General features: G+C 45.9%; 1 protein-coding gene across 1 annotated transcript in view; it reads right to left on the reverse strand.

Annotated features, from left to right (window-relative positions):
• LOC126262257 (centrosome-associated protein CEP250-like) overlaps positions 1 to 26,362 on the reverse strand; it is a 490,208-nt gene extending 463,846 nt beyond the window's left edge. Inside the window, exon 1 of the mRNA XM_049958743.1 lies at positions 26,171 to 26,362. The gene's annotated coding sequence lies outside the window, so the exon portion shown is untranslated. The remainder of the gene's footprint in view (positions 1 to 26,170) is intronic.
• Positions 26,363 to 27,297: the final 935 nt, after the last annotated feature.

A 27,297-nucleotide genomic window follows, 5' to 3' on the forward strand; every position in this document is an offset into this window, starting at 1 on the left:
CCATAAATGAAAGTCAAGAGGGTTGAGGTCAGGAGAGCGTGGAGGCCATGGAATTGGTCTGCCTCTACCAATCCATCGGTCACCGAATCTGTTGTTGAGAAGCGTACGAACACTTCGACTGAAATGTGCAGGAGCCCCATCGTGCATGAACCACATGTTGTGTCGTACTTGTAAAGGCACATGTTCTAGCAGCACAGGTAGAGTATCCCGTATGAAATCATGATAACGTGCTCCGTTGAGCGTAAATGGAAGAACATGGGGCCCAATCAAGACATCACAAACAATGCCTGCCCAAACGTTCACAGAAAATCTGTTGATTGTGGAAATTTACAATTTGATCACGTTGGAATGAAGCCTCATCCGTAAAGAGAACATTTGCACTGAAATGAAGATTGACACATTGTCGGATGAACCATTCGCAGAAGTGTACCCGTGGAGGCCAATCAGCTGCTGATAGTGCCTGCACACGCTGTACATGGTACGGAAACAACTGGTTCTCTCGTAGCAACTCTCCATACAGTGAGGTGGTCAACGTTACCTTGTATAGCAGCAACTTCTCTGACGCTGACATTAGGGTTATCGTCAACTGCACGAAGAATTGCCTCGTCCATTGCAAGTGTCCTCGTCGTTCTAGGTCTTCCCGAGTCGCAAGTCATAAGCTGAAATGTTCCGTGCTCCCTATGATGCCGATCAATTGCTTCGAACGTCTTCCTGTCGGGACACCTTCGTTCTGGAAATCTGTCTCGATACAAACGTACCGCGCCACGGCTATTGCCCCGTGCTAATCCATACATCAAATGGGCATCTGCCAACTCCGCATTTGTAAACATTGCACTGACTGCAAAACCACGTTCGTGATGAACATTAACCTGTTGATGCTACGTACTGATGTGCTTGATGCTAGTACTGTAGAGCAATGAGTCGCATGTCAACACAAGCACCGAAGTCAACATTACCTTCCTTCAATTGGGCCAACTGGCGGTGAATCGAGAAAGTACAGTACATACTGACGAAACTAAAATGAGCTCTAACATGGAAATTAAGCGTTTCCGGACACATGTCCACATAACATCTTTTCTTTATTTGTGTATGAGGAATGTTTCCTCAAAGTTTGGCCGTACCTTTTTGTAACACCCTGTATATTGGCTTCCGAAAAGCACTTCACTCAGTACCAGACACACGCTTAAAACAGATATGGGCTATAATGGATAGGGAAGATAATAGAAGTGGGGTCTCGGCTGAAATTTGTGACTGGATTGAGAATTTCCATCCAGAGAAGACATGGCATGTTGTCTCGGACGGAGAGTCATCGATAGATCTAGAATTAACTTCAGGAGTGCGTCAGGGTAGCGTGCTGTTGATGTTGTACGGGGTGACTCGAAATTCCGTTAAAATTTGAAGATGCGCTCTTTCACAGAATAATGTAGGTAGAGAGGTAAAAACTGACACACGTGCCTGAAATGGCATGGCGTTTTACTGAAACGAAAAACGAGTGCAAAAACTGCCCGATAGATGGTGCTGGACAGCAACACATCAGTGACGCCGCATGAGGATCGTATACACACTGAAGAGCCAAAGAAACTGGTACACCCACCTAATATCGTGTAGGACCCCCACGAGCACGCAGAAGTGCTCCAACACGACATGGCATGCATGGACTCGACTAATGTCTGAAGTAGTGCTGCAGAGAACTGACACCATGAATCGTGCAGGGCTGTCCATAAATCTGTAAGATTACGACGGAGTGGAGATCTCTTCTGAATAGCACGTTGCAAGGCATCCCAGATATGCTCAATAATGTTCATATTGGGGAGTTTGGTGGCCAGCAGAAGTGTTTAAATTCAGAAGAGTGTTCGTGGAGTCACTCTGTAGCAATTCTGGAGGTGTGGGATGGCGGACTGTCCTGCTAGAATTTTCCAAGTCTGTCGGAATGCACAATGGACGTGAATGGATGCAGGTGATAAGACTGGATGCTTACGTACGTGTCACCTGTCAGACTCGTATCTAGACATATCAGGGGTCCCATATCACTCCAACTGCACACGCCCAGAGCCTCCACCAGCTTGAAAAGTCCCCTGCTGACAAGCAGGGTCCATGGATTCATGAGGTTGTCTCCGTAACCGTACCCGTACACATCCATCCGCTACAATTAGAAACGAGACTCGTCCGACCAGGCGGCATGTTTCCAGTCATCAACATTCCAATGTCGAGGTGTTGACGGGCCCAGGCGAGGCGTAAAGTTTAGTGTCGTGCACTCAACGGTACACGAATGGGCCTTCGGCTCCAAAAGCCCATATCGATAATGTTTCGTTGAATGGTTCGCACGCTCACACTTGTTGATGGCCCAGTATTGAAATCTGCAGCAATTTGCGGAAGGGTTCAACTTTGTCACGTTGAACGATTCTCTTCAGTCGTCGTTGGTCCCGTTCTTGCAGGATCTTTTCCCGGCCGCAGCGATGTTGGAGATTCGATGTTTCACCGGATTCCTGTTATTTCTACAGCGACATCTATTAAAATTGTTATTTGACTTCTCGGATAAAATTAGAAAATACGTGTTTCAGTGTTTTATGGAAATTCAACCCGTAAGGGGAAGACTTAGAATTAGAATTAGGGGATGAAAATTTTTATGAAAATATTTCTTTATATTAAAACACTTTAAAATGTAAATCTCTGAAAAGTGGTATTTGACTTCTAAAGATGTATGTGTTAGGGGACGAAGGTTTTTATGGAAGTATAACAAAAAGAACACAAAAGGCAGATAGAAGTGCTCAGATTAAAAAGGGCTAAGGTAAGGATGCATTCTTTGTTCGGTACAGTTCAACATGCATTTAGAATAAGCAATAAAATAACAAAAAGAAAGATCAAACGTGAGATTTAAATTCAGGATGAAAGGATATCAGCCAACGACACAGACATCCTCCGTGAAAGTTAGGAAGAATTACAGGCTGCTGAGTCCGGAAAATGTACTGACAGTAAACGAAAGAAAGGCAAAATTATTAATGTGGAGCATAAACTGAACTTAACATCAGAATTGGGAAGTCGTAATAGACGAGGTAAAGGAATTCATGTGCCCCCAAAACTAAATAACGGTAAACGGACAAAGCAAGGAGGCACAAGACAAAGTCTCACGCAGGCAAAGAGAGCATTCCTCGTGAAGGAAAGACTATTAGCATGAAGCACAGCCCTCAGTTAGAGGAACACAGAGTATTGTATGGAAGGGAATCGAGATCGTGCGAAAACACGAAAAGAACAGAATCGAGGTTTGAAATTTTTACCAGGACAATGGCACAAAGGCTGGCGATCAGGAACTTTGTGAAATATCATCTCCGTCTCTCAAGTGGCTCTGGGAATCTTGAAGGTCTCTCAACTTGTAGGTATCAGAGTATTTACTGTTTCTTGTCTTGTGTTTTTACCCAAACACCTGTTCGAAACGTGTTTTATTCTTATCTTATACCGTACTCCTTGCATTCATTGTCGCTTAGCCTGTTCCAACTCTGCCCCATGGAGCGTAGTCCTTGGAGAGAACACGTCAGGTCGTTGGCAGGTGCAGCTGGGCTACCCGTCGTGGAGGCCCACGGCACGCATTCTGCGTAAGCGCGAGCAACTTGTCCACTCCTGCCCGCAGCGCGAGGCCGGGACAGCAGGGCGGGCACTCCAGCTAATAGGCAGCACCTACATTATGTCGTGATAAATGGAGACTGATGTCGTACCAGTATCTGAACTCAGCTCTCACTTTTCCAAACAGTCGTCTTAACCATTCGACCCGACCCAGCAGTTCATTGTCACTGATGTTTGCTTCCAGTACACAGGCCAACGGGAAAATTTTTTTGACAAACTGTTTTTACTTTGATAGCTGATATTTATATATTTTATGAGCTGAATCCAAATCTAGCCTTGGTTTTTTGTATCACCCATAGTTTTCGAGCAATATGCTTTTTATTATATAGTATAAAAATCCTACGCTATATGGTAAACGGGGAAATTAATGAAATGTTTTGTTACAGCATGGTTTATATTTACAGTAAGCTACTTAAAACAATGATATGTGTTAATAGAGGTTTCACTTGTCAGCTGGAATTTATATTTTCTTTCTTTTTTTTTTTATTGGAAGCTTCTTGTGTAGCTTTTTCTACGATGAGTCGCTTACTGAACTTTTCGGTGAAGTGACCAACATGTTGGTGTTCCAGCGGCCTTGATAGCGTTTTTCCATCACTAAAGTGACGTCATTTATGACGGCGGCCGAGTTTAGGTTCGTTCTGCTCATCTGACGTCACAAAACACAGTCAGCCAATGAACAGAGAACGACGTTGCCAGAGCTCGATTGCAGTGCAGAGCACGGACGAGTGTCTTCAGTTTTAGAAACGTTCAGTCATGAATAAAGTAAACGAACAAAAGCAATGTCTTGATAGCAGACTTTCTTTTATAGAAAGTTTGGAAAAAGCATTCTTTATACCAATTGCTCCATATTCTATTAATTAATTAAACCAAACAAGCTAGAAGCCCCCTAATTCAGGCGATAGCAAGGAAAGGTGTTTGTATCATTCTCACTAACCGCTTTTTCGCAATGAAGATCAGCGGTAATTGTTTGTTTCCTATTGTACTTCGACGAAATGTGAGTAATTCATAATCATACCAACAGTGTTTGTCGGTAATTTGCGTGATGTTTTAAAGTCCTCTGGGAGATTCACTGAATGACGAGCTGCGTTAGTGTAAAGGTTAAAGTGCATGGCTGCCAAGTGGTAGGTTCTGAGTTCAAACCTTGATCAGTGCTTAATATTTTCTTTATTTTAAAAACAATACCGAAGTGTTTTACTTCATGAATTTTATTCGTTTAAATGTAATTTTTTGAAATTTCTAGTGGCAACTAAAATCGACAATACGGAAAGTATACGCTATGGACTTTTACCTCTGTAAACTCTTCAAAATTTCGTGCAATGGTTTACTAAATCTAATGCTGCACAGTAACTGCGTTGAACATCGAAACAAAATTAAGTCATTTATGGGGGGAAGGTATCAGTCAAGATGGTGTGTAAAAAACATTTTTGGGCCAAATAGCTCTTGTGAAATCGAATGATAAAGTGTGTCAAAGCAGTCGAAACACCATGTGTCTGCACAGGCGAACAGTGCAATGATGACAAAATCGCGCACATCGCGGAATGCGGGGAGCACGTCTCTGTAGCAGCGAAAGGGTTAATGCGGCCGTGGTGGCTTTACTTCATAAACTGCGCGCTCCCCTCTAAACGTAAGTTTGCGAACTATACTATGGCGCTGCTCCTCTTGGCGCGTACAACTGGCAACGCAGCAATCTCCCGCGTCTGGGCGGGCATGCGCGAACCGCCAAGATAAAAGAATTGAACTATAGTTTTGGATGAATCAATAAACCGCCTCCAATCTTCCTTTTTGTATTCAGTACCAAACTCATTCATCAAACCGGGAATGTCTGAGCAGTACACTAAACCACCTTCTTGTTGAAAAAACTTGGTAAATTACTGCTCTCTCTTTCTATCCATGTATATGTTGGTTCCAACTGCCAATAAGTTCTTTTCTTTTAATCTAGAGCCAAGCAATTCAGCTTTTACTTTCGTTAAGCCCAAATCCCTAACCAAATCGTTAAGCTCGGTAGGAGTAAACAATTTCGGCTCTAGACTTTCTGAATTACAATGGAATTCATCATCATCCGGTTCATCTAAATCAGATCGTACATCAGAAAATATCTCTGTTGGAACAGAATTTAAATCATCTGGTGATTCAGGAACCGGCAAATCTACACCATGCCCTATTGGCTCAAATGGCTCTGAGCACTATGGGACTTAACATCTATGGTCATCAGTCCCCTAGAACTTAGTACTACTTAAACCTAACTAACCTAAGGACAGCACACAACACCCAGCCATCACGAGGCAGAGAAAATCCCTGACCCCACCGGGAATCGAACCCGGGAACCCGGGCGTGGGAAGCGAGAACGCTACCGCACGACCACGAGATGCGGGCATGCCCTATTGGTCGGATGATGGACGGAAGGTTAGGGTAGCTTATTACCTTCTTGTTTTTCGAATTACGACCAGTGATATCAACATTGCAAAAGTAGCAATCATCAGAATGATTTCTTGGCTCCCCCCATATCATAGGAACAGCAAATCTAAAGGCTTTTTTCTCCTTACTGTACCATTTTCTCAGATCTTCAACACACACATAACCTACCTTAAGCAGCGCCCAAGATTTATCGTGATCAACAAGTTTAAATCCAAAGGATGATAGATAAACATTTTTCACAAAATCTGTAATGTTTCTTTGGTGTTTTTTAATCACAAATTCACCACAAATATAGCAAAAACTGTCAGCAGAGTTTTTACAACCACGATTAGTCATTGTGCTGAGCACATGCACAGGAAACGGGAAAGTGAGGTTATATTGACAGTAAACAAAACACCATCTGTTAACACAAAAATAGAATCGCCTTTTTTTAGCCAAGAAATGTTTTTCAGCAGTCCTACTAACGTCATCTACATTCATTACACCTCCCATTTAAATTATTTTAACTACATAAAAGCTGTTAAATTCTTTAAAAAAAATCGCTTAATTTAATAAATTTAACAGTTTTTAAGTAACATATTTGGATTTCCCACCCTAAGAAAATAAGAATAAGGTATTTTCAGCAAAAACTTTTTCGATCGTTGGCCTGTGTTAATTGTCAACATTAGAACCATAGGTTCTCCCATGGCTTTGGGAACAGTACAATTTGGGGAACGAATTTCATGGAGCTTATCCTGTCATCAGGACATATGACCAGTGAATCAGTTTAAGTTAAATGACATGAATGAAATCAATGGGTATGAAATCAGGTAAATACAACTACGTCCAAAAACGCTGTCACAGAATATTCCTACATTCAGTGTTTTTCATCACTGAATAGATTTAATCGCATTTAACTGATTTCACCCGCCACTGATCAGATTCCTTTCATTTCCGTGAAATTAATACAATTAGTGGGTGTATTATTTCAGTACATTGTAAAAACTGGATAACTTGTAAAGCATTTGACGAGTGAGGGTATCCCATAGTTGAATGCTTTCAAAACGGGACGTCTTGTGCAAAAACTTGAGATATATGGGAGGACTGGGAGTAAATTAGAACGTAAAGGCCGAGACTCTCGTGGCTGTTGTCCACGCAGGACAGCAGTATTGAGGACAAATGCGCAGTATGATGATCATTGAGACCACAATGAAACAAATGTAATGTATGGTGATCTTGTCTTCGGAATGTGCTCAATCAGGATGGAACTCCGAACAGAGCTAAAGCGACGCTAGGGCGCTACGTCAACTAATTACTGCACACAGAACACAGATCCGATCATACAGAACGTCACGTAAGTCAAAAGAATCACAGAAGAGTGTGTAGTGGTAAGCTGACGAACAGTGGAAACCGGGTAATGCATTAGGTCAGAAAAAATAAATTTATTATTAACAGTTACGAGAGCTCCTTGGTTTTATACAATCAGGTGCATCCTCTGGAGCATATACACTGAAGTGCCAAAGAAACTGGTATAGGCATGCATATTCAAATAAAGAGAAGCAGAATATGGCGCTGCGGTCGGTAAGGCCTATATAAGACAGCAAGTGGCTGGCGCCGTTGTTACATCGGTTACTGCTGATACAATGGCAAGTTATCAAGATTTAAGTGAGTTTGAACGTGGTATTGCAGTCGGTGCAAAAGCGATGGGACACAGCATCTCCGAGGTAGCGATGAAGTGAGGATTTTACAGTACGACGATTTCGGGAGTGTACCGCGAGTATCAGGAATACGGTAGAACATCAAATCTCCGACATCGCTGCAGCCGGAAAAAGATCCAACAAGAACGGGACCAACGACGACTGAAGAGAGTCGTTCAACGTGACAGAAGTCCAACTCTTCCGCAAATTGCTGCAGATTTAAATGCTGAGTCATCAATAAGTGTCAGTGTGTAAACCATTCAACGAAACATCATCGATATGGGCTCTCGGAGCCGAAGGCCCACTCGTGTACCCTTGATGACTGCACGACACAAAGCTTTAAGCCTCGCCTGCGCACGTCAGCACCGACATTGGACTGTTGATGACTGGAAACATGCCGCCTGGTCGGACGAGTCTCGTTTCTAATTGTATCCAGCAGATGCATGTGTTCAGGTATGGAACAACCTCATGAATCCATCGACCCTGTATGTCAGCAGGGGACTTTTCAAGCTGGTGTACGCTCTGTAATGGTGTACTTGGAGTGATATGGGACCTGTGATACGTCTAGATACGGCTCTGACAGGTGACATGTACGTAGGCATCCCGTCTGATCACCTGCATGCATTCATGTCCATTGTGCATTCCGACGGACATGGGTAATTCCAGCAGGAAAATACGACATACCCCAAGTCCAGAATTGCTTCAGAGTGGCTCCAGGAACACTGTTCTGAACTTAAACACTTTCGCTGCCCACCAAACTCCCCAGACATGAACATCATTGAGCACAGCAACGTGCTGTTCGGAAGAGATCTCTACCCTCTTGTACTCTTACGAATTTATGGACAGCCTTGCAGGGTTGATGGTGTCCGTTTCCTCCAGCACTACTTCAGACATTATTCCAGTCCATGCCACTTCGCGTTACGGCACTTCTGCGTGCTCGCGGGGACCCAACGCGATATCAGGCAGGTGAATCAGTTTCTTTGGCTCCTCAGTGTATATTTCCGTACCAGTGAAAATGCCAAGTTTCACTATCTAAGACCCCTACATATATGGTTTGGAAAGCATTTGTATGAACTTTAGAACACCCTTTGCCAATAGAGGCTGCTCTGTGAAACATATTCCACCATCATCCACTTTAACATTTGGGACAAAAAAAAAATGGTTCAAATGGCTCTGAGCACTATGGGACTTAACATCTCAGGTCATCAGTCCCCTATAACGTAGAACTACTTAAACCTAACTAACCTAAGGACATCACACACATCCATGCCCGAGGCAGGATTCGAACATGCGACCGTAGCGATCGCGCCGTTCCAGACTGTAGCGCCTAGAACCGCTCCGCCACCCCGGCCGGCCTTAATTCTGGCAACAGTTAAAAGCTGTAACCATTCGATTCCCAACAACTTCAAGGCAATGAGTCACAGGTGATGTAACATGGCATGACTCCGATTAACTCAAGTGTTTCAGCTAGTTTTTCAATTAATATTACGTAAACAGCACAATCCTCTTACAGTCACTCATACCGGTTCGTACACTCTAGAGAAGGAGAAAAAGCCGGAAAGGGCTTGTCGCTGGTTTTTGCAGCAATCAGCTGGACGCCAGTTCGCGATTTCCGGAGCAGTGCCCGCCTTAAGCGGCTGTGACACTTGCCTATCTGCCGCGGCTGGCAGCTCCAGCGCCGTGCTCTGTCGCTCGCCCTACCCGGATAAAAAAAATCACAATCTGACGGAGGGATAAATCAGGCGGGCTTGTTTATCATTCCTGTTGCGTCAGATGACAAATTGTCGCGATGCGCAAACAGTGACGCCACAAAACAACGAAAATTAATCAGTACTGCGGCGCGCTGTGATTTACGCGGGTCGCGCACAGTATTAGCTTGAAAGGAGGTTGTGGCAGCGAAGAGCGACTCACTGTCGCACTGTACATCCGCTGAAAGCTTGTTACTATCAAAAAACAGCCCTGCATGCAATAAAACGCCTCTATCTATTACATCATATTAATTCATATATGGGAGTGGTGCGGGGGGAAGATGGTAATGCTCGCCGCGTCCGTCGTATTTTCAATAAAGACCCCCTGTCTCATTCTAAATGGCGAGTACCTGAGCAAGCTCAGCCTTCGTTTGCTGGCCACGGGCTTGGCGAACCCGGTTTTCCTGAGCTGGGGGCTGGTTAGCGCCGCCAGTCCACTGTCACCGTAAGCACTGGGCATGTTTCAGTGAACACCCTGCATTGCGGTGGCGGAACGTTGTGTCTCATGGGACCGGGGATTTTGGCTAAATCGTCCAGATCATGAGGATGGTGACAACCTCTACATAAATCCCCTCCCTCAACCTCAAGGCGTGCTCTCGTCAGATGCATGGCTGCTGAGGCGGAACAGTCGATGTGCGCAACCTCTGAGGAATCTGCCGCACTTCAGTTACACAGGTTGGGGCAGAGCAACTTGCTTATTTGAATTTCGGGCCCTGGAGCGACGGTTGCTCCGAGGATAAGGTAGGCACATTAGAGCGACAGGGCGGAGCGAAAAGTCGTAATTCCGATTTGTTTAGTTAGCACCACGCAGCGGACGAAGGTAAAGCCAATGTCCGCTGTCGAGACACACTTTCCTAACGGTTGCTCAGTCACCGCCATGTAACGAACATTGTAAACCCATTTCAATATTGCTCCCCGTGGTCGTGTTCCTGGCCGGCAATCGATTCTTTCACGGGTAAACAACTTTAACAACTTTGATGATCTGAAAAAAATAGAATCTGGGTTTCCACGATTAGCAAGGTCACACAAAACACTGACATGATAAGACTTTCTGATCTGAGATTCACTCAGCAGTTTGTCTGCAAACATGCTTCTGCTGGTGCGTTGTCTGTTCGTTCTGTGAGGCGAAGCCTTCATGATGTACTAAAATTTCATTCCTGCAAATTAGCTGTGTTACAGGAACTATTAATAATGTCATTGTAGCACACCAGCGCGATGCGAATCTTTCAAGTGGACGCCACTTCGGCGAAATGCGTGTCCGTCAGCCAGCGGCACCCGGATTTCCTGGGATGCTCACCCATCCAAGTATTCACCGAGCCCAGAGTTGCATAACTTCGGTGATCGGGCGGGAATCGTTGTTACCGACGCGACAAGGTCGTTGGCGTACAGGAACTTAATCCACGCGGTTTTGTTTCTCGACATACTCCATGTGAGGCGCTTCTTGTCACGCCTCACAACCCATTTGTTTTCTTCAGTGATGAGACTCAGTTCCATCTTTCGGGATCTGTAAATAAGCATATCATGAACTATTGGAGCCATGATACCACTAGACAGCTTCGTCATCGTCCGCTACATTCCCAACGCGTAACTGTTTGGTGTGCACTATCGCGAGTTGGAATAAGTGGTCCATGGTTCTTGAAGAAAACGAACGGGTAGTGTCGAAGACTCCCGACTGCCGTTGTGCCAACATGATTCAGGAGTTTTTTCTGCCAACACTCAATGAGATGGACATGGGAGATGTACGGTTTCAGCAGGACGGTGCGACGGCATACACAGCGCTTGGGTCAATGGCTGTTTTACGGTATCACTTACCAGGACGGATCTCCTTTAGGGGCGGTCTGCACTGATTTAGCCCCCCCTCACTATTTTTTATGGGGCTGTCGAAAATCACTTGTTTACAACGATCGTCCTTGACTCTCGCTTACCTGATGAACGACATTCGTCAAGCTGTCGCCAACATTCCCGTCGATACGCTGGGAAGAGCTCAACGAAACTTCCGAGATCGATTAGCGGAGTGTATTGAGAATAATGGACGCCCTCTGCCCAATATTTTTAAAACTATGTAAACATAAAATCTAATCGTTGTTCTTCATACTGTCCTTAGAATTAAATGCATATCTGCTTTACGTTTTTTTTGTAATTGAGTTTGTAAGTAAGCAAGATGTTCTGTCCCACCCTGTATAATGCTTACTCGCGCATGCTGGGCGCTCTGGGTGGACCATTGTTCCCCTAAGCTGCTCAAGGGACCGAGATAGAACCCACGAACTTATCGTGTCAACCACAACTGGCGGATATCAACGCCCAACTAACAAGAGGGCTCGTGTAGCCTGTGTGTCTGACACAAGGATTATTCAAAGTACTTTCATTTATAGTCATAGCACGTGTGCTTGCTAAATACACTCCTGGAAATTGAAATAAGAACACCGTGAATTCATTGTCCCAGGAAGGGGAAACTTTATTGACACATTCCTGGGGTCAGATACATCACATGATCACACTGACAGAACCACAGGCACATAGACACAGGCAACAGAGCATGCACAATGTCGGCACTAGTACAGTGTATATCCACCTTTCGCAGCAATGCAGGCTGCTATTCTCCCATGAAGACGATCGTAGAGATGCTGGATGTAGTCCTGTGGAACGGCTTGCCATGCCATTTCCACCTGGCGCCTCAGTTGGACCAGCGTTCGTGCTGGACGTGCAGACCGCGTGAGACGACGCTTCATCCAGTCCCAAACATGCTCAATGGGGGACAGATCCGGAGATCTTGCTGGCCAGGGTAGTTGACTTACACCTTCTAGAGCACGTTGGGTGGCACGGGATACATGCGGACGTGCATTGTCCTGTTGGAACAGCAAGTTCCCTTGCCGGTCTAGGAATGGTAGAATGATGGGTTCGATGACGGTTTGGATGTACCGTGCACTATTCAGTGTCCCCTCGACGATCACCAGTGGTGTACGGCCAGTGTAGGAGATCGCTCCCCACACCATGATGCCGGGTGTTGGCCCTGTGTGCCTCGGTCGTATGCAGTCCTGATTGTGGCGCTCACCTGCACGGCGCCAAACACGCATACGACCATTATTGGCACCAAGGCAGAAGCGACTCTCATCGCTGAAGACGACACGTCTCCATTCGTCCCTCCATTCACGCCTGTCGCGACACCACTGGAGGCGGGCTGCACGATGTTGGGGCGTGAGCGGAAGACGGCCTAACGGTGTGCGGGACCGTAGCCCAGCTTCATGGAGACGGTTGCGAATGGTCCTCGCCGATACCCCAGGAGCAACAGTGTCCCTAATTTGCCGGGAAGTGGCGGTGCGGTCCCCTACGGCACTGCGTAGGATCCTACGGTCTTGGCGTGCATCCGTGCGTCGCTGCGGTCCGGTCCCAGGTCGACGGGCACGTGCACCTTCCGCCGACCACTGGCGACAACATCGATGTACTGTGGAGACCTCACGCCCCACGTGTTGAGCAATTCGGCGGTACGTCCACCCGGCCTCCCGCATGCCCACTATACGCCCTCGCTCAAAGTCCGTCAACTGCACATACGGTTCACGTCCACGCTGTCGCGGCATGCTACCAGTGTTAAAGACTTTCACTTTTTTTTTTTTTTTTTTCACTAGCTGCTTATATTTTATGACCCACCGTCTAATTTCTTATGGTGGGTCGTATATTGCCACTTAGCCGCTGTGACTGGGTCCGGGGTCCGCAGTGACTGAAAGTAACACCACCCCGGCTCCCGTCCCCACTCACACCGTTGCCCGTGTCCCGCCACGTGGAGGCGGGCTCTGTTTAGATCCATTTGATATTTTTTTTTTTTGTGCAGCATTAGAAAAACTTATAACTAATACAAAATCAAGTAAGATATTAATAAACAAAACGAAATTAAATATTTAGAAAGAAGGAAGGAAGAGAACTGAATAGAGAAGTTATAGGTATAATATGGCCCGTCACCTGGTTGTGGGCGGCGGCCCGGGTCTTGGAATGACCCTCAAGACGCTGGCCGTTGCTCACCATGCTTTTAACATCTACCATCCTAAAAACTACCTTAACTAGAAGAGATTAGGGTACGTTAAAGCTAGAAACTAAGACTAAGACCTCCATGTCCAGCCGGCTAAACTATTTACGATATACAATAGAGAGGTAACTGATTTTGTGCTTGGCTCAAAGTTGCTAATGAAAGGGTACTCGTGGTAAAAGTAATAAGGTAATGACGCTAACGGTTTGTGTTGAGCCTGCAAGGCTCCTAGTAGAGTACATCAGGCGCGAGCACCTCCCGGCCCCGCCGACAACACGACCTGAACGGTGGTTTTCCCCGATCTACCATAGGTATCCGTCGGGTTGGGCTCAAAAGAGAGGAACCACAATTAAGATCCTTCCATCCAGGACGTGCGCCGCCTCCTACCAGGGGGGCGTGGGTCCCTTGAAGAGGTGCCCAACTTTAAGCTTCAGATGAGAAGTTGTTAGTATAGTGGAGGTTGAGGTATAGGCTGTGTAGGTTGGTTGTACAAACAGTTCACACTGAGCCAATGAGACTTACAATGATACATGGTCTGGCAGTTAGCACCTTCCGGCCCCGCCAGCAACACAGCCTGAGCGGTGGTTTTCCCCGATCTACCATAGGTATCCGTCGGGTTGGGCTCAAAAGAGAGGGACCACAATTAAGATCCTTCCATACAGACTGTGCGCTGCCTCTTAACGGAAGGTGTAGGTCCCTTGTAGAGGTACCTAGCTTTAAGCTCTTATTGGACATGGAGATGCTGTTAACTATTTATATATACGGTGCAATCTGTTTTTAGGATTGTGTGTGACTTGTGCACCTCTTGTCGGTTGTTCCACTCTGTTCTTTGAATTTGACTTGGTTGACACTATGGATCATCCGCACTGGACGCTTCAATATCTGTGTTGGTGCCCTGGTCTGTATCTGTTTCTTCTTCATCACTCGTGGTGCTAATCATATCTGTATCCCCCTGGGCATCGTGACGTCTGTTTGGACCGACTTGCCTTCGGTAGGGTCTGTTGCGCAAGTATTCTATTTGTTGGATCTTCGAGATTGCGTCCGTTAGTTTGTTGAGTTCAGTCCACCTTTCCCGGTCGCGTATTATGGCATGTAGTTCGTTCTGTGTGTTCAGGCGATTTATGTGTACTGTGTGTCTTATGTTCGTGCGTTGTCCGCAGAAGAAGACAGTATGTTCAGGGGAACCTTCTTCCCCGCATGTGCATCTATTAGTCTGCTGCAGACTCACGCGGTACAGGTGCGTGGGATAAGGGCCATGTCCTGTGATGAAATGTACCATACCGCGGCTGGGATCAATATGTTTTAGTTTTAGTCTTTCCCGGATGTCAGGGAAGAAGTTGTAGACACGGCGGCCCTTATCGCTGTTGGCCCACTCGTTCTGCCAGGTATCCACTCGCCATGCTCTGAGTTGGCGTGTTGTCTCAATCGGTACACCAGTGATCTGCCGAACCTGGTCTATTCTCCCCATCCTAAGCCAGTACATTGCTGCGCGGTACCTGATGGTGATATCTATGGGGAAAATTCCCATGACGACACATAGTGCGTCATTTGATGTTGTGTTAAATGCCCCTGTTAGTCGAAGTAGAACACTTCTTTGGCCTCGACGTACAATGGTTCTGTTGGTTGAGAGATTTAACCTGTGGGCCCACGTACTGGCAGCAAAGCATAGTACTGACTCGAAGAGAGCGCAATGGTATGTTCGTGTCACTGACAGGGGTAGTCTGAATTGTTCCGAATTTAGCCTAGCCAGTTTGTGTAGTATCTTTTCTGCTTTGTTTGTGCATATTCGCATGTGTTCGTGGAAGTTCAATCGTTCATCAATGTATACTCCTAGATAGCGTGTGACTGCTAGTCTTTTTATGTTTGTGTCCCCGATTTTGACTATTGGGTTCCTGCGCAGGATACCCTTTAGCAATGTATAAGTTGTTTTGTTTCCTGCTATCTTTAATTTATTATCTGTGCACCATTGGGTTATTGTCCTAAGTGTTCCATTGGCTCTTTCTTCTAGCTGGGCACGGTTATTTGCTGAAACTACGACGAGTAGATCATCAGCATAAGCGACAGCTCCATCTGTCAAGATGTGCTCCTCTAGTAACTGTAGGAGCGGTTCTATAACTATGTCCCAGAAGATGGGGCCGCAGATCGACCCTTGTGGACAGCCTTTTGTAATTCGTTTAATCACTTTCTGGTTGTCCATTTGCCAAACGACCGTTCTGTCTCTGCAGTAGTCCATGAAACTATTATACAGAGACTCCGGTACCTGCAGGTGTCTGAGCCTCTTGAACAAGGCCGGCCACCAGAGGTTGTCGAAGGCACCTGAGATGTCTATCATAATTGCAAGTGTGTATTTGGAGGGTGTGTCGTGTACTATTTGAAGTGCTCTGTTAATTGCGTCGTCTATAGATTTCCCTTCCCTGAAGCCGTATTGGTGTGGTGTCAGTCCCCGTAGTGTTCGGTGTGCTTGTAGTCTTTTGCAGAGTAGTTTTTCTTATACTTTACCGAGTGTATTGATAAGGCAAATTGGTCTGTATGACTTGGGGTCTGATGGGTCTTTGTCTGGAGCCTTTTTTATGATAACCGCCTTCGAGGTCTTCCACACTGCAGGCACACGGCCCAGCCTTAATGCATCGTTTAACAACGTTGTGAGAAACGGGGTGATCTGCGGTGCAATTTGTTTCAGTACCTCAGAGTGGATACCATCCGGTCCAGGCGCCTTTTTGTTTTTGAGTTCTGAGATCGCTGTCGCCACTTCTTCCTGCGCAAATGGACAGGTGACGGTTGGTGTGGTGTATACTGTGCCTACTTCGCGTCTCAGTGCTGCATGTTGTGGTGTGTCTGTGTATGCGATGTCGTCGGGCAGGAGTTTGCTCAGCAGGAACTCCGCTGTGCGTCTCCAGCCCTTAGTCATCTCACCATCCTCCTGTCGCAGCGTTCCCAGAACCAGTGGGCTCTTAATTTTCTCTGTCACGATTTTGTATGGTTCCCCCCAAATGTTTAGTTGTGTTTGTGCTGCTACATGGCTGTTCCAATGGTCTTTCCTGGTCTTATTCAGCTCAAGTTTATATTTATCCTTGGCAAGCCGGTAGTCGTGTAGTCGCAATTGTCTTTCTCTATCTGAAATTGCTCGTTGGTAAAGTTTACGTTTACGTTTTGAGTCTTGTTTGAGTCGTGTTAATTGTGTAGTCCAGGGAATATTTTGGTGTTTTGTCATTCTTTGTGTGGGTATGCAGGTGTTCTGTGTGTGTGTGATGATATCTGTCAGCATGTGTGCTCTGTAATCAACACTGCCGGTGATGTCTTGCGGTATGTGCTCATGTATTTTTTGTCTGACCCTGTCCCAGTCTGTTTTGTCAAATAATAGTCTTTTTGGTAGTGTTTCTGTGTTGACGTTTGGTGTGCCACTTAAGGTTAGTGTGATGATGTGGTCGCTAGCAGTGATCTGGTCATGTACGGTCCAGTCTCGTACGTGGTTGATGGCGGCATTATTAACGAGGGTGATGTCTATATTTGATGAATGACCGTTGTGTCCGATGTGAGTCGGGTGATGTCCTTCCTTGTTGAGTACGTGTAGTCTGTTTTCTTGGATGATGTCATTTATTATTCTACCTCTGTCGTCAGTTCTGTCTGAATGCCACAGGGTTGATCTGGCATTTATGTCTGCACAGATGAGAAGTTTTTTGTTGCCAGCGTATTGCGCAACATCTCTGATGAGGTCTGCGTATGGTTTGATGCAATGACAGAATTGGGCGTACAGCGACGCGATGATCCAAGTATCCCCCTTGTGTGTGACTTCAACTGTAACTAGGTGCTCGGAACAGAGTTCTGTAATTTTGACTGGATGTATTTCTTTGTTTAGGATTATGACAGATGCCATGCAGCCTGTCCCCTCCGCAACTGTCACCGCACTTGGAGGAAAGTTGGGGATATGCCCTTGTCTAGTGTAGGGCTCCTGTATGCACAGAATGTCACTTTTTAGTTCACGTAGGACCCGTGGGAGCTCCGAATTTACAAGTATACTCCGCATAGCATTAAGCTGTGCTATTAGCAGTTTGGGTGTTTAACTGTGGCGTAGCACTTGCTGCCAGTTTGACTGTAATCGAAGTATGTTCTCCCATGAGCCCTTACGTGATCCTTGTAAAGCTTGTCCATATCGAATGGTTCCTCCCTGCGGGCGCACACCTGCATGAGCAGGTCTAGTAGGCTGTCTGGATCTGTTGGAATATTCTCCGTTTTGAGAATCAGTCTATCGGTTTGTTCTGATGTACGGAAACAAACAGATTGGCCGTACGGGTGTAGGGTGCGGATGAGCATCCGCTGTGCCGTCTCTAAGATGTCTCTTTTTTCTAGCCTACTTAATTTTACATTTATATCTAGCTTGTCGTAACTAAAACTATCGGTGTCGATGGCGTGTGTTGGCGTCTCTGCAGCCGTGACGTGTCGTGATGGTGTAGTGGCGTTGTTGTGCACCTCTGCGGGAGGCGCTGGATTGACTTCCTCGTTGGTTGTTGTGGGGGTTTCCTTGGGCGTCGGCATTGAGGTTGTTGGTTGGGAGGCTGCGAAGGTGTTGGTATCATCAGGGGAATGCACTTTCGTATCACTAGGTTTTGACGCAGCATGCGATTGCCGCGATTGGTCGTCACACGCTTTCACTTTCGGGACTCTCTTAGGCTGTTTGGGTTTCCTATGCGGTTTTAGTTTCCTAAAGGCTGCGATAATTCGTTTGTTTTTTGTGTGTGTTTCGTTTGTGCAGTCTTGATGTGTATCAGATGTGTCGGTTGTTTGTGCCTCCATTCTGCATTGATATGACGTGATTTCGTTCCCACTTGACTGCTCGTGTACGCTACCTGTGACAGACATAACAGCTTTTGGTATGTTATGCGCACTGTCGCCTCTGTTGCCAGACCCTCCGCAGACTTTTGTTGCGGTTGTTGCTGCGGCTTTTTGTGTGGCATTCGTGATGTCTGCCGGCGCTGTGGCCTGTTCAAGGTCGGTATTACTGTTTCGAATATCATTGTTATGAACACTACAATCTCTGGCGTAAGGGCAATAATAGACGTCGTCTTCTTCCTCTGTCAATGAGTTAGAGAGAGTTATTTTGCGTTTGATTTGATTACAGTCTGAGGAGTCTGATTTGTTCATGTTTTCCGTTTGGACTCCAGTTGTGCTTGCTTGCGTTACGGTTGTGTTTAGCACCGTTGGGTTCAAGGTCTCACCTTGTATGAATTTGATTGGTTTGATGCGTCCTTCGCATTTTGTAGTGTCGTATGTGCGTCGTTGTGCTGGAGTGGATGGGTGATCTTGAGTGGTTAGCAATGCTGTTTTGTGCAGTTGCTTTGGTTGGTCATGTGTGGTGTGGTTTTCTGGTCTGTCGGTATCAGGATTTGGGGTTATCATGTCTATTCTCAGTAGTTCGTCTTCGAGTTCGTCTATCCTGTTCATAAGGGTCGTCTGGAATGTCATCCAGTACATTATTTGTCTTTTGATTAGTTTGGCGGCTTCTGGTGACATTTGTCCTGTGAGTGTTAGGTCGTCTATGTATTCAGTGATTGCATGATGGCTGTCCTCCAGGTTTGTATTGTGTATCAAGCCTGGAATGTGACCATTGTTGGGGTAGTCGTCAGGTAATAGTTTTTGCCTCTTACGCCAGAGTATTGCACGTAGATGGTTTCTGTGCCTGGTGGATGGTGATTTGTATGATCTTGTTTTTTCAGGGGTTGATTTATGGAGCATGTTGTTTGACTCAGGGGGGTGTTCAGTTGCCATAGTCAGTACTGTCAATTAGTCTATCAAGCAGCTGTTTGTAGGTCTGGCAGACGCCACCCCTGCTCTTATTGCAAATTCGGTTTCTGTTCCTGCAAGGGATGCAATCGATGGGCTCTGATGCTCGACAGTCCGCGCGTTTGTGGCCCTTTTTGCCACACCTTGAACAGGTTAAAGACTGCGATGGAGCTCCGTATGCCACGGCAAACTGGCTGACACTGACGGCGGCGGTGCACAAATGCTGCGCAGCTAGCGCCATTCGACGGCCAACACCGCGGTTCCTGGTGTGTCCGCTGTGCCGTGCGTGTGATCATTGCTTGTACAGCCCTCTCGCAGTGTCCGGAGCAAGTATGGTGGGTCTGACACACCGGTGTCAATGTGTTCTTTTTTCCATTTCCAGGAGTGTAGTTAAAACGATGGAGGGTAGTTTTGAGAAAGTGTCACCGATCTGCATCCAAAAAAAGATTTAGAGATTATTGCTGGCACTTTGAAATCAGTCAAACAACTAAGAAAAGGGACACCGTTGGTTGAAATTTCCCAGCAAGCAACGAAACTCCAGACAGCTAAATGGCTCGAGGAGTTCGCAGTCGAAACGGAAACACTTTATACTACAGCAGAGATGTGTCATGTAGAGATTCCCAAAGAGGAACTGAAAGATGAGTGGCATCAAGAATCTGTCACTGAAATGACAAATATAATGAAACGGTTAGACGGCGAACTGATCAAATCAGACTCCTTTATTCGTATATTCAGTAGCACAATACATACCGAGCACATCAAAGCAGGTTTCCTTTGCTTTAATTTGGAGCCTTACCTCCCCATCTCAAGAGGCAGTATTAAATGCCAACGCTTGGAGCACACCACTCTAGTGTGTAAGCTCGTGGCAATTGTGGTAAAGCCGCCCAAGAAAGCATCATTTGTTTATTTCCCATGAAGTGTGTTAATTGCTCTAGGGATCACTCTGTCTGGAGTATACGCTGCAGCGTCTACCTTGAAGAAACTAAGATATAGGGAGCTCAAAACAAAGAGGCGTATCCTGCATAGTGAGGCCAAAAAGATCTATATCGGCATGCAGCCTCCCACGTTCGCCACGTCATTCGCTTCAGCTCTTAAAAAGTCTACTGCGAATACCAATGGTTCTACATAAATGGAGGATGGTAGTGCCAGCACAGCTCTTAAAAAGTCTACTGCGAATATCAATGGCTCTACATAAATTGAGGTTGGTAGTGCCAGCACTACTAATTGCGTTTGTCATTGCAGTCGTAAAGGTGCTGTTATTCCAGAGCCCCAACTTCAGAAAAGACCATGGAAGTCAACAGTGAAGTGCTTCCGGCACCTCAAAAGGCAGACTCCAGTAAATAGGTCAACGTTTCCATTACCACTATCGCGGTCATTCCCACAAAGCCTCCTCTCACAAACAAAATCGCATGGGACGCATCAACCACGGAAGAAGAATGGACGTAAACCATCAGGCCATGTAGACCTCATTCTGTCTGACGGTTCTAACGAATCAGTTTATGAAGTATGCTTAGAACAACCATCTAGCCCCCAGACTAAGTCTCCATCTGTTCTGGATCCCCACCCTGCCAGAAAGACACGGTGAAAGAAAAACCGCTCCAATAAATAGTACCCATACTACAGCGGAACATCAAAGGGTTCTCGAGACTTGTAGAGGAACTGAAACCCCTTCTGCAAGACGCCTCTTGTGCTTGTGTTTACAAGTCTTCTGTGCTATGGGGCTATACCCTCCACCGCAACGATGACCTGACTGGGGGAACGGCTACGGGAGGTGTAGCTGTGTCTGTCAATAACACACAGCACTCCTCCACTCTCTCGCTGGTTACCGACCTGCAAGCACTTGCGGTTTAAGTTCTTGTACATCTTCTGCACTCTATTTGCCACCACAGGAAGCGGTAGATTCTGACGCTCTCACAGATCTTATGGAGCAACTCCCCGACCGCTTCTTCGACTGGGAGACTTCAGTGCCCATAATATATTATGGAGCTCACCCTCTACTTGTTCCAGTGGTCAGAACCTCATCACGTCTCATGAGACGTGCATCCTCAACGTGGGCAACCCCACTCATTTCAACGCCGCAACTGGATAATCCCCAGCCATCGATCTCTTTCTACTCCCCAACCTTGGCGGCTTCGGCTCAGTGGAAAGTTACCGATGACCTTCATTCGAGTGAGCACTTCCCAACTCTGAATTTATCTACCAGACTGAGCAATCCTTGAAAGGAAGATGCCAGATTGGATGCTTAGTAGAGCTAATTGGACGCTGTTCTGCGAGCTATTTGAACACCGAGGCAGCGTCCAGGAATGGATGGACCAAATCACACGAGTGAGCCACTATGCCGCCGACTTATCCATCCCGAAATCCTCAACTAATCTTAGAAGGCAGCCTGTCGAGTAGCGACACATAATCGTAGAGATCAATAAAAGGTCATGCCAAGCGTTCCTGGGCTCTGTCCATCGCTCTACTTTTTCTGCGAAAGCATGGGAAGGCACCAGGGGGATTTCTGTAAACGCAGAGAACACTCACAGGCATGACTCAAACAGACAGCATTTTGCGACACCTATTGTCACTGCCACTGCCACTGCCATCCAGGATCGAGAGTTCCACCACTGCCATGCAACCATGGAGAGAAATGAGTTGGACTTCAGATCCAACAATTCTGAATCATACTACTGCCCTTTCCCCATGTGGGATTTGGATTCGAAACTGCCTGAGGCTGGTGATACTGCGCGCAGTCGCCACTAAATCGTCTTAACGAGCTGTGCAGGAAACAACTAGAAGTGCATGATCAACCGTCGTCTGGTCTTCATGTTAGAGACCAGGCGCCTCCTTAGATGCTCTCAATGTGGGTTCACGAGATATCAGTCCATTGTCGAAACATGACCTTGCTAGAGGCCACTATCCAACAGGCTTTCCTACATAAACAGCATTGTACAGGAATAGCTTTTTTACATCAATAAGGCGTACGACATTACTTGCAGATACAATATTCTCGGAGAGCTCCAACAATGGGGCTTTTGTGGCATCTTCCCATATTAATTAGAGTCTTCTCATTGCAATGCTTTTTTCAGTACCAAGTTGGTGACGGTCTGTCGGATAGTTTTGAGCAGGAGAATTGTGTTTTCCAGAGAAGTGTTTTAAGAGTTATTCTGGTTTCCATAGCCATTAAAAGTTTAATGTCGACTGTAAGGAGTCCTGTGCAATGCTCCTTATTTATGGATGACTTTGTAGATTGCTATTCCTCCTCCTACACTGCAATATCGACTCATCAGTTTAAACTTACAGTGAAGAGGTTGGAGGAGTGGGCTGCAAAGGCAGGTTTTACATTTTCCGCATATAACTATATGTGTGTTAATTTTAATCGTCCCCGTCGTATTTTTAATTTACTTGACTCGCACATGAGGGACACCATTCTACATTTTAAGAACGCGGTGCGGCTTTTGGGGCTCCAAACTGTCGTGGTTAGCACAGCTAAAACTCCTAAAAGCAACAACCAAAAAGTACGTAACATCTTGAAGTCTCTTGGCCGCAGCTCTTGTTTAGCGACAAGTTTTATAGAGCTTTCGTGCGATCACGGCTAGAGCATGGATGCACAGTGTACGGATTAGCAATACTTTTTTCCCTGAAGATTACTGGCGCTATACAACATGAGGGGATCAGTTTAGCGAAGTGTGCTTACAGGACCAGCTCCGCGTACAGTCTCTGTGCTGAGGCTGGGGAACCGCCACTCACCATCCGGCAGCAGCTCGTCCTGGTGCATGAAGCATCTAAGATCCTTGTTGTTCCCAAATCACGAGCGTACCAAAATGTTGCTCGTCCATCTGTGGAACACCTTTCCTCCAATCGTCGACGAGGAAAAGGGCCTTTTGCAATCCGCGTGAAGCATGTGCTGGAGTCACTTGGAGTGAGGGAAGTACAAACCCAAATCCAGGGTTTGAATCAATTGCAACTCTGGTTACTTTAGAGGCCCTGAATAATTTTGGATTTAATGCAGTGCAGGAGAGGGTGCACTCCTGCATCTTTTCTAAAAACAAATATTTTACGACATTTCGAATGAGCACCACAACTGTGTAGCTGTTCCCGCGGATGGGTCTAGACGGGGGGAGTCCATGGTTGCTCTGTTGTTTCCCCCGAAAGTGTCCTCAGATCCGTTTACTTGAAGAGTTCACGGTCTTCGATGCAGAATTAGACGCGAACTTGAGGGCTATGGAGCAGATGAGACATGCTGTGACTGCTAAATGCCTCGTCTGTTCCGACTTCACGAATGCCCTTAACTCTCTAGAACAGTTGCGCACAGCAAGTTGTCCAGGCTACACAGTACACCCTTCTCCACCTATAAAGACTGTAGAAGGAGGTGTCTTTCTGCTGGTTGCCAGGACACATGGGTATGAAGAGAAATGAAATGGCGGATGTAGCAGCCAAGGGGGCATCCTACGATAACCAGTTAGTTCATTGTGCCGTGCCCCTATATGCTACCACTTCACTGTTAAAGTACAGAGTCAGTCGTAGGTGGGGTGAAGAATGGCTCGAAGTGATAAGATGATAAGCTGCATCTTGTAAAGTCAATAACCCGGTCTGGCGTGCCTCCTTCCAGCCACGCACTGGGGGTGAGAACCTTCTTAATCGTCTTAACATAGGACACACCCCTTTGACGCATGGCTTCTTGCTCCCGCTAAAGTACCCTCCGTTGTGTGGTGCTTGTGACGTACGGGTCACGGTGCACTACATTTTAGTAGACTGTGTTTCATCTGCAGACAAGAGCGAAGCAGCAAATACACCGACAGATTTGACCTCTAGTTTGGCTGACAGTCTAACGAATGTGGTACGCCTTTTAAGGTTTTATGAAATGTTCAACTTCTCTAAAATTTTGGGGAGAAGCTTTTCATATGTTATCAAGGCGGCTGGCTCATTCACGTTTGTATAAGTGATCAGCCACTCACGTTTCTCTGGGTAGATATTTTCGATTTGCCTTATATTTCTTGAATTTCCATTGCCAGTTTTAGAACATCTGACAATTTTTACATCACGTTACAAAACATGAGATAGTACGGTTGTGCGGGCGACTATGAGAGAGATAGGAAGTAAGTGCAATCGTGTAAGACTTACTGTTACCTGTTTTACATTACGAAAATCAGTAGGAACGAATGTAATTTAGTGAAGGCCGTTGAGCGCCCATAAATTTCCCCCTCCCCCGAAAAAAAAATCACACACAGTTCCGATCTGAGACATATCTGGATGTATGATTCGTGACATCATCAACAGGAATGAAAATAGCGCGAAAGCATTACAGAAATGCTAAACAAAATCAAATGGTGTATGTTGCATGACAGGTGCTATACGCCGCGTGGTCATACACTAATAATTCCGGGAACCCACGTTCTTGTACGAGTGAGGTACATATTAAATCCACCATGAAATATGTCTATCTATAAGAGAAATTCGGGCGCATCCAGAGAGGTACTGAAAAACCTTTTTTTCCAGCGAAGAAGAAGAAGAAGGAGAGGAAATGATGTTGTCGCAGCTTGTAGCACCCGCCACAGACTGTGCCGTGTGTCGAGGAGTGTAGACACTGACATAGTCTCACATTATCACGTTTTAGGCTTGGTACAACGGCAATGTAAAAAAAAGTTTGTTATGTTCTTCTGTGTGCAATCATAAACGTGAAATTATTACCAAACACCGTGAAGTGAGGAACAAAGGTTATGGAATAACATGACGTTAACGTTGTGGTCACTACGGACAAAGTCGGCCAACGATGTCGTAAAAATTAGCCCGCGTCCTTTTCGTGAGAAGCATTCTGTAGTTTGCCTGAAATAATTTAGGGAAACAACAGGAAGGCTGAGTCGCGATGGCTCTGGTCATTTCTCAATGCCGTGGCTGCTTGTAACTGTGAGAAGATTACTGTATTAATAGACCCACTTCAGCCGTACAATATATTTATTTTTAACTGCAGAACTGGTTTCGGAATCCAATCAAATTTTCAACTGGTCTTACATAAATTGGAAGCATTATGTCTGCAGTAATTTAAATATAACAGCAGGTAAGCGCATTGATTACATTTCCGATGCTGTTCTAAAGAACCATGACGTTGGAGGAACATGAAAAATAACTAGTCAACTTACTTTTACGACACTGCGGCGGTGAAATTAATCGCAACTGAACAGTAACGCTCCCGTCATATGTGCTTGAGGTACACCCGACGCCAGTTTCGTTCCTGACAAAGTCTCTCCATTAAGGAGGATTGACTGGGTTCTGGTTTCTTTAGAGTCTTCAGTACACTCGCAGATCTATTCGGATATTCAATAAACACATTCGTATATTCAATAAACACGCATTTTCTTTCCGAGTAGCCATATGGAGCTGTAATATCAAGGCATTCTGGAAGTCAAGAAACACACCATCAATCTGAACACCACCAACTACAGCTTTCAGGAGCTCGTGAACGAAAATGGCAGGCTGAGTTTCAAACGATCAGTGCTTCGCGAAATACAAGTTGTGTCCAATAAAACGAGCTAGTTAGCCCGCGTAAGTCTCATCTGTTCTGCCAGCCCCCTTAAAAGAGTGGAACGCCCTGCGTCGTTTTCCTGCCACGTGAGCTTATCTGTTTACCAGCAGCCCTCGATGCACTGCTGCTAAAATTGAGGCCAACACCCCCCCCCCCCCCCCCCCCGCCACCACCACCACATCACACGTGCAAGATACGGAAGAACAGGTATCCCGTCATACTCAATGTCGTTTCCGACTTTCCACCGTCGACAATGTTGGTCCACGAATGTAGCGCCACATTACACAAACGGGGAAGGAGATACAGTGACTTCGGATACGTCTGACGACAAACTTGCTTCTAGTTATGTAAAACTGAATGCTGAGAGGGGAAGCCAGATAAACGCGACTTAAGGTATATGAGCGTCACTCACCTTTACATCTGCGTAACGCCGCTCCTCGACCTGCCAACACAGTGTTTCATGAGGGGTGCCTTGCAGGGTGCAGGAGGAGCGAAGCAGCGAGAACGCGGGTACTTCTTCTCGTAACTCGGAGGCGCCGCTCCGAAGAGAAGGCGGCCGTGCTCCCGCAATCACACTTAAGAAAGCTGTGTCGCCGCGCACCGCCTGCAGACTGCACGCGACAGATACGAGGCCCGCCGACCGTAGCCTTCCGGCGCGGACGCTGTCGCAATCTGGACAGATCCGGTGTCCCCAGCGCCACGGGACCTCACAGCCTCTGTGCGACTGCGCTCCTGTTGCTCCGCACCTCCTCACCCCTCCTCGCTTCTTTTACATCAGCATTTGCCTCTTGTATTCAGGCTGTAATGGTACTTGAATTACGCAACCATTACGGCACCTCACTTGAACCTCTCGATACCAGCAATATTCTACTGTGTTTCTATAAAGTAATTAACATATTTCTGAGACAACATTCAGATATGATTTCATTAATGTAGAGATACTTTGATACATCGATATGTTTATGTTGCAATGATATTATTCTTATGTGTATTCTTTCTTTTGTCACTATGATCTTTGACGTACTTGTAACTCTGATTTTTGGGCGCGTAAGCGATTATTAGTTAGTTAGAGTTAGAGAGTCGGACCTTGAAAAGGTCAAGTCTTGGACGTTATGTTGGAAAGACGCATATTGTATCCAGTTTATAAAATGTGAACTTTAACAGTGAGGAAAATGTTTTCAAGTATGTTTTGTATTGTGAAGTGATGTTTTGTGTGCTACGTACCATTGCAACAAAAGCAATAAAAAAGAACTGTAACTTGAATTCGGAGTGCTGATTACTTTTTTTACATCACCATTGTGCCAACTTTCAAAGGTTTAATCTTCAAGAATGGTTTGTGAAACACATCTATAAAACTTTTCAATGTACCAGAATAAAACCTAGGCCTCTCTGCTTCCGAGCTTGGAATCATCATCACCTAGATTTTCGACGATTGAGCCACGATTTTACAACGAGACCAGCGTGGGAAACACGAAAAGATGAGTGCCTAGTTTATTCATTATTACATGAAATGACTTTATTAACTGTGCTCTAATGACA

Source organism: Schistocerca nitens, chromosome 6, assembly GCF_023898315.1.
Source record: "Schistocerca nitens isolate TAMUIC-IGC-003100 chromosome 6, iqSchNite1.1, whole genome shotgun sequence".
NCBI classification, from domain to species: Eukaryota; Metazoa; Arthropoda; class Insecta; order Orthoptera; family Acrididae; genus Schistocerca; species Schistocerca nitens.